Source organism: Pinus tabuliformis, chromosome 7, assembly GCF_031772625.1.
Source record: "Pinus tabuliformis cultivar Carrire ecotype Pingquan chromosome 7, CPIR1, whole genome shotgun sequence".
Taxonomy (NCBI): Eukaryota; Viridiplantae; Streptophyta; class Pinopsida; order Pinales; family Pinaceae; genus Pinus; species Pinus tabuliformis.
Genome location: NC_142293.1, coordinates 683,743,295 through 683,751,955, shown reverse-complemented (window position 1 = coordinate 683,751,955; position 8,661 = coordinate 683,743,295). Strand labels below are relative to the sequence as shown.

The 8,661-nt window shown below is 37.3% G+C and overlaps 1 pseudogene; it reads right to left on the bottom strand.

Annotated features, from left to right (window-relative positions):
* Window positions 1-1,308: 1,308 nt before the first annotated feature.
* LOC149249320 (uncharacterized) lies at window positions 1,309-2,325 on the bottom strand (annotated as a pseudogene).
* Window positions 2,326-8,661: the final 6,336 nt, after the last annotated feature.

The following is an 8,661-nucleotide window of genomic DNA, read 5'->3' as shown; positions in this document are numbered from 1 at the left end:
ACAGGTGCTCTGCAATTTGTGTTTCCAACTGAACCAACAAAGACATGCAAGAAAACAAAGATCTAGTTATGCTACCCTAATATGATCTAGCTAACAGTAACAAGAATGGACAGCAGTTTTATTTGAAATGAAACCATGTATATTAACTATTCAATGAAGCATTCAAAGATCTGAACATGTAACCAACTTCTGCAAATGAAAACCAAACACTAATGATTGCATGGCAAAGAAAACTAGTGTTTTTGTTTGGGACGGCACGGTTACTTCAACTCCAGCCCCTGATCCAATAAGGAAGAGGTGAAACCAAAAGTGTTTGCTGACCCTTTTTTGGAGCCTTTTTCTTGTTATTATCCTACCAATCTATTCCAAACATGAGAAGCTACTTTAACCATCAAAAGAAATCTAAATAACAAAGCAAGATTTAAATATAAATAGCAGATTTTATTCTAAGAATGCAGCAAAAACAAATAAAGATAAACAAAGGAGGTACTGAGTGCTTGAGATGGGCCCAACCCCAAGAGCTACAGCCTCCTAAGAGAGATTTAGAGCTGGTGAAAAGCTGGATTCATCTTTATTGAGCAAGAAAAGAAGAGTTACATCGAAACTGTCCACAAGGGAAACTTGAAAATGTGTTGAAAGCAAAGCTAATCTACTGCCAAAAAATCGAACTACAGACTAGCTAACTTCTGCCTACAAAATGACTAACCATTGGCTAACTACTAGCTAACCAAAATGAGGCCCTAAGCCTTCTTATTTATACAAATTGAGGACCCCAACAGTCCTCCTAAACTTTAGGGACTCGGCTGCCCAAAACTTGTAGTTAACAGCAGTCCTACTTGACTTGCTTGGCTGCCCTCGTGTTAATTGATTTGGTGGCCCTTGAACTCCGAGCTGATGGTGGAGAATTCAAGGTAAGGGCCCATAAATGAAGGGGACACCTTCCTACAAATCCTCTCCCTTGTTCTCCCACGAATTTGGCTGCCAAGTGCTCATTAAAACCTTCAATTTTGTCTCCAAATTGACCACAAAGGCTACACAAAGCACACATTAAACTTGTTGGCATAATGACTAACCCAATTCACTCTATTAGCATAAATATAATCAAAAACATGCAATAAACTAATGAGAATGGTGGATTAAGTCGAATTAGGAGGTTGAATGAGCCCACATAATTATCCATTTTTGGGGCTCATCATTTACCAGATATTCTCCTAAAAAAAAAAAATTGGCATGTTCACAAGACATTCTCGTAAAAAAGTACCCTTCCTAATGTATCCTCAACATTTGTTGCAATAATGTTTAACTCCATCGAGTCCACGGTCCAGGTTAGTTTTCAACATTGCCAATCTGAAATTGCAATAGGGTGGGAATTAAAATGGAAGGCATGGGTGAACATTGACGTCAGAGATTCAACTGCTATATATAGACCTAACCTCAAACAGTAACATATAATTGATTTCAGTGTAGGAATTTCTCATTCTGGCTGCCATGACCTAGCTCACAAAAAGCCTCACCTGAGATTTGACAAATAGATCTTCACTTGGTTTGCAGACTGTGCAAGCTGAAATTCCCAGTGAATTTACGAAAATAATTCATGAACAAGATCCACTACTTCCCGCATGGAGGCATCATTCGGTAAGACAATGTCGAAAGCCTGCTTGTAAGTTTCCATCCATTCCTCAACGTTGTCATTCAAAAATGCAATTGAGATACGATTCTCAAATTCCAAGCCATCAGACATGCCAAGATCTCCAATGTGATCCCCGAGTAGCAGGACATTTGTTCTATTCCTCACACCAGAAGCACCACTGTCATCAGGCACATCACTGCTGCCCAAGTTTTCATGAATGGGGGCAGCCATTTCAAGGGCATGTTCATTCTTATTTAAGACGTGAATTGTCTTGCCTCTAAACCCAGTGAGATTTCCATTGTCATCGAAGACCATACGATTTGAAACCACCTCTATATTCTTGAAATTTCTTTTAAGTTTCTGCCGCATAACCTCTTCAATAATGTCTCAAGAATCTCAAACAACTGGATCACATAATCTCGAAAATCAATTACAGAATTTGCAACTGAGTTCCTGATGGCTGCATAGGTCAGACCACCCTCAATAAGAAGTGCATGAGTCTTCTCCCACCACTCTTCCATGAGCTTTGTCTTCTCATCAACCCAGTACTTTGTAAGTGTCATGTCAAAGTCTGCAATTACCTGTAGTTTAGAAGGACCAGCAGCTTTAATGGCGATCTTTTTCTTCTCTAACTCCGCCGGATTAGAGATGATAGCTTCCCTACATTTAGCAGACTCCACTCTGTACTGCTCCATTTGACGACACCTGGTTTGACAACTCCTCGGATTCTATGAGCTTCTTTTCATACATATCTAGTGATGGTGGATGGCTTCTAATAACTTGATACATCTTTGGTTGAGTGAAAGATGGTTCATCAATCTCTAATGCCCAAACCTGCGACAGCAAACAAGATCATCAACGACATCAGACTGGAAGGTCTGCCACCATTCTGCAGCAAGTTCACATGCAAGCACGACAACTTCAGCATCATTGCCATTCACATGGAAAATGGGCACACTCAAAGCCTTTGCGGCATCAGTACAATACTGTGAGGATCTGCCAGATTCAGGATCAGTAGTGAAAGCAAACTGATTATTAATCACAATATGAACAGTCCCGCGAGTAGTGTAGTTCGGTAAAGCATTGAGATGCAAAGTCTCATAAACCAACCCTTGTCTGGCAAAAATTCTGTCTCCATAAATCAAAATCCCCATTTCTTTATCCGATCCTTGTCGGTAGAATAATACGGCTCTGCCCTAGTTTTTCCTATAACGACAGGATCCACTGCGTCGAGATGTTGGGATTGGCAATCTATGCATTTTCCTTCATCTCTTTATCTGTCATAAATGCCCTTTAACGTGATTGACATCCTATGCGTTTCTGTCACAATTTCTTCCCGATGTAGAACCATCTCATATGATAGAACATTTGTGGGAAGATCTCTGTAGATATCGCTGCAAAGGTCACAATAATTGGGCACTTGATCATTATTTACAAACACTGGGCATTGTAGTAAATCTACACCCCTTTAGAAAGATGCGTACATGTCATTTGTCTTTCAATGCACAACTGACGTTCGATATTGCTTGTAAACTGGCACCTGGGCACATATGTTTTGAAAAATATCTTTCACAGTCCATATATTAACACGAATCTTGCAACACTTACTATCAAATCTGGATACGAAACTGGTAACATATGTTCTTTGTTTAAACCCCCGCTTTGATATTCGCTGAAGGTGATCTGCGTGTTTGTTTGGAAATCGACGCTCTGACACTTATGGCATCAAACACTTGAACTCATACCTTTCCATTTGTGCCATTCCTTAGGTTGGCATACAATTGGACTTCTGTGTTATGGTTTCAATGGATTTCTCTGACCTGGATAATTCGGCGCCACCTAATGAAAACTAAGACTTTTAGTTCTGTTTGAGCATTAAAACACCTGGGCCTCAACGTTCTCCCATGACAGTGAAGAACCCAAGCCAAATCTTAATTATTACAATGGAAGCTGAGCTGTCTGACAACCTTCAATAAATATAAGCTTCCGCTTAAAAGATCCCCAGAATTCCAGATAAATCAAAGCACGAAATCGCTTTAAAGTGTTCCGAAATCCACGCGATGAGATCGTGCTGACTAACTATTCCGAGATTAAAAAATGGTATGTGGACAGTGTACGATTAAGTGTAATCAAGATGACAATAAAATCACTAGCACATCCTTTTATATAAATTTCACAACTTTAAGTTTTAAAAACACAACGTGGACAGTTTGTATTGAACTACATGGGCGGTGGTTGCAGATTTTGATTAGCATGCAACAAACTGTGAAACAGCAGTTTTTGATCTCGTCTCAGATCTAGAGCCGAGCTGAAAAATGTACATCGAACGGTTATTTAAATTTATTTTTAACTGGATTAATTAACCTTGAACATATTTCGGATTGCATTGATTAATCAATCTTGAACATATTTTGGATCGATTGTATCCGTTGAACCTTGAGCAGTCTGTGTAAGAATGGGATACAAAATTCAATGAGATATTGGGTCCTCCGGTCAAGCGATTTGCATATTGTTATCTGCTCTATGACAGACACAGTTTCAAGATTTAAGTCAAGGGCTGCGTTTTGGGGAAAGGTTGTTAACTTGGTGTTTAATGCCATCCTTAAAGCCGGCGATATATAGATTGATCGTTGCGCCTTTTAATTAAACACATTTTTCCCAAACTGTAAATATCAAGAACCAACTAATAAGGCAATTGTTCAGTTGCGAGTAATGAGATTGACAGAATATAAAAATGTATACAAGGGTTCTATCCTTGTTGCGGTTTGCCTCATCTGAATGGCATTTTCTAAAATATACTAGGTAATATGTAAGTCTCAGTGAAACTTAAATAAATACCTCAAAGTGGGAACGAAAGCTAAAAGAAATCCACCTTATATAGTGCAGCCCAACCTTGAAGTGTATTTCTCAAAATGACTTCACAAAAATTGCGAACTACAGGAAGTGAGTATGTAAATGCTCATGTATTTTAGCTTTTATGATTATCTCTAAAATCTAGCTTTTAATCATGGCATTGGGACAATATCATTGGTATGGAGGTCACTTCAACTATGTCTTTCGTGCTCTTTTTAATGATAAAAATAAAGCTTTGCTTTTAAAAGTTATGATAGAAGTTAAAACTCCAGTTTTCCTATATATCAACCTAGTAATTGTGCAATTCCGTTTATGGATGGCATCATGTGTATGGGACTACTGGTATTTATCGTGTGCAGTCTCCAGTCTTTAGGGGTAAAATTTTATTTCAAAATAAAATTAGTGGATGTGTTTAAAACTTTAAACTATCTTTTAATTTTAATGGAGTCTGGTATAGATTTTGAAAGTGAAAGTAGAGAAGTATTCAAGACACTAGAGTCAATAGGCTTTATTTGTTGCCAGTAGATGTCGCATTTTGACATGTGCCAATGGACACTATTTTGAATTGGTTTTAACTTTTAACTTAATGTGTCACAATTAATCTATTTTTATGGCTCTATATGTATTCATGTTGGCTAAATATATGGAATTTTGGAGTCCTTTTGATCATGATCATATTGGTTAGCACAAGGTGAAATCACATGTTACCTCCTGCATGTCATATAAAATAGTGGCACAGATAAATAACGTTTACATCACCTCAGTAAGGAGAATAATAAGTGTGAGTCTTCTCTTAATACCTGTGGTGGTTCATAAACTACAGATTTATATAACTGTCTTCCAACTGATAGGGAGTAACGGACTGTGTAGTACATACCAAGCGAAGACACCTTGTGGATGATAATTCAAGTTTAGGTTTGTCCTTGGGCAAAACAAAAAAAAAATAATAAATAAATAAATAATCTATTATATGTGACACTCTTCTTGTATTTGTGTGTTTTGAAGAAACTGTTAAAAAAAAAAAATCAATCTCTTGTATATTTCTTAATCCTAGTTTCAAGCAGCGAAGCATAGTTTCTTCTGACTACTGAAGATAGTTGTGAATGCATATCACATAAACAAATTGTAAATAATAATTGAAGTTTAAATGTGTCCCTTGATGCAAAAAATATTCATGCATTTTATGTGACGCTCTTCTAGTATGTATTTATAATTTCTGAAAGCTTTGTCAAATATTCTAATATTCGATGTAGAATGAGATATTATGTCAATTTATTGCGATCATGGTTTTCCATTTTGTTTGGCTTACGAAAAACATTAATAGATTAAGTAAATATTATTTTTGGGCATTGCTATGGAGAAAACTTGTGTGCGGACAGGCAAGCGCTCTCTCTAGATTGCCTCGAACTCAAGGCAGAGTGAGGGAAAAGCACTGCAAAAATATAAAAGCTTCAAGTAGATAATCAATTAAAGCATGCAAAGAAAAAGAAAGTGACTAGTGGTGTACCTTTTACCGATGGTTGTCCTTTGCTGACACGGCTGAAACATATCACATCTGCAATCAATTCTGTATCTCGCCGGAACATCTTGCTCTATTTTAGTGATGGCGGAGCAGGCTTTCTTTTGTTCTATTTTTTTTTCTTGAAAACGATGCCGGGATTAGTAAGATATATTATTATTTGAGAAAGTATAATCGCCCTCTAAAATCCTAGAGTATAGAGAACGCAAATCCTGCAATAGAAGACGGTAGACTCATGTTCAAAATATAGTTTGCGTTTGTTTTTTTTTTTTAGGAACGTTACATTATTTACAGTTTTTCAACATATCTATTGAAGTAACATTTAGCCGTAATTAATAACGTGAAATTTAGTTTGAAAGCGTAGTGTGATTAATGTAATATTTTGCTCCAGTGTGAATATTTGCACTATGGACATAGTTTCCACGGAATGAGTTATTCATGAGTGTACAATGTGTACAATGATTTGTAATTTGTATAAAGCATTTTTCTCATGGTTTTCTGAAACAGTATTAGTAGTGAAATTTTTATTTTTTTTAGTTCACAACTGAAGGGTTGTGTACTTTGATAATATGAGGTGTATGTGAAAATGTGGAGAATCATTTTGGCGAATAATTTGGCCAAATATTCAGTAGATAGTGATCAATAAGTCATATGCCAGTAAATAAATTAAATTAAGCAACTATTCCACGCAGTTGACTAGACTGCTATAAGAGTACCTTCTATCATCAGTAAGAATTGAACTTGAGACCTGTGTCCCATAAGTTCTCCACCTTGGAACATTTAGGTGAAAGCATAAAAATGGCGAAATATACAACCAAGCAAAAGCTTGTTTTAAGGGTCTCATACATTGCTCGAGTGAGTTTTGATACTCAAGCAATACCTCTATATATTATCAATACCATATTTTAGCTTGAAAAGAGACTTTTCTTTTCAATCTTGAAATAGGATTGGAAATTCATTCACAACCATTAAATAAAAATAATAATAATAATACTGGTATGCTCTTTTCTTATACGACAATATTATTGCAACATTTATGACAATGAACTTTGACAGATGCAATGATGAGCATACAAATCACTTTTTGTTACATATTATCCCCGACATTGTCACTTATAGGGTCGTATAGACGTAGTTTGAAATGAACTACTATAATTGGAAGCTACAGGAGTACAGTGTGTGAATGACTTTACTTGGGTGAATGCATCATATATTAATTTGTAACATGAGATGAATATTGATTGTGGTTGTCCTGCTTCTTGTTTTGTTGTTGCTAAATACATAAATAATTATGGGTTGCAATGAGCACAGATATAGTCCTTTAGTTATAATGGAATTCGTGGTATAGATACCTTGGGAAAATTATAACATGCCCACCAAAAGGTTGGCAAGAGTTTCAGGAAGGGTTCCTAAGATTATGTGTTCTCGTTTCTCCTTTATGTTCTAAGGACTTCGGGACGAAGTCGATTGTTAAGAGGGGGTGTATGTAGTGCCCACTCTAGTTTCCTGACTCTAATATGACAATATCTTGCATACTTTAGTCTATGAGGAACTCAGGCTGAGGATCCAGAAACGTGACTCTATTATCAGTGAATGTGATGGTTATGTATGTTCTCTATTAATATTATGATTACGATATAATGAATGGTTATGTGTACTCTATTGATATCATGATGGTGATAGTAGTAAAGGATAGACATGTTTCTATTTATGTTATAAATGATGATAGCTTTGATCTATATGTATGGTCCCATTAAGGTTATGATGATGCTAGCCATGATGGAGGTATCCCCTATATTAGCTACTTACATTAGTTCTGGTGCACAATGAACAATGATGTGAATGACCAAGTGATGGTAATAATGCTATTATGACAATGACTAACACTAAAAAACCTGGTTACTGATTATTATTGAGTGTGGCAGGAAACCACTAGAGGCACTCGCACATGACGAGTTGACGACACCTGGTTTGATGAAAATTCATATTATTTTTATCTTTGGAAGTCTAAGTCGATCTTGAAATCTGCCATATATGTTTAACTATATTCTGATGATATGTTAATGGTTGTAGGCACAGATTAGTTGCTTGACCGAATGACTCACATATGGGTGATGGGGTTGTACAAGTGGATGGAACTACATGGGAGGGGTGGGACAGAGTCCCTGATCTCACCCACTAGCACTCCCGTCGTGACTTGGGCTGGAAGGGTTGAAACACCTTCGCCTTGAAGATCACGATGCCATGAGGGCAGGTCTCAAAGTTGGGTCGCTCATGAGGACTTTACCGGGGGGCGCGCATCAAGGCGGATTCCTTGATCCCCAACACCATTAGTCTCACTATAGCAGGCAACACAAGAGATGACTGGGTCTATGACGTTGCACTATAATTTCCCCTCATAGTCACTAGATGCTTGAAGGGCAAGTGGTGTGGCACCCTTGGAACTTCTAGGGAAGTTCTTGAAGGGCACAACCAAACTTGGCACCCTTGGCATCACAAATAAACTATTAGGTGTGGCACCCTTGGAACTTCTAGGGAAGTTCTTGAAGGGCACAACCAAACTGGCACCCTTGAAATCACAAATAAACTACTAGGTGTGGCACCCTTGGAACTTCTAGGGAAGTTCTTGAAGGGCACAACCAAACTTGTCATCCATGGA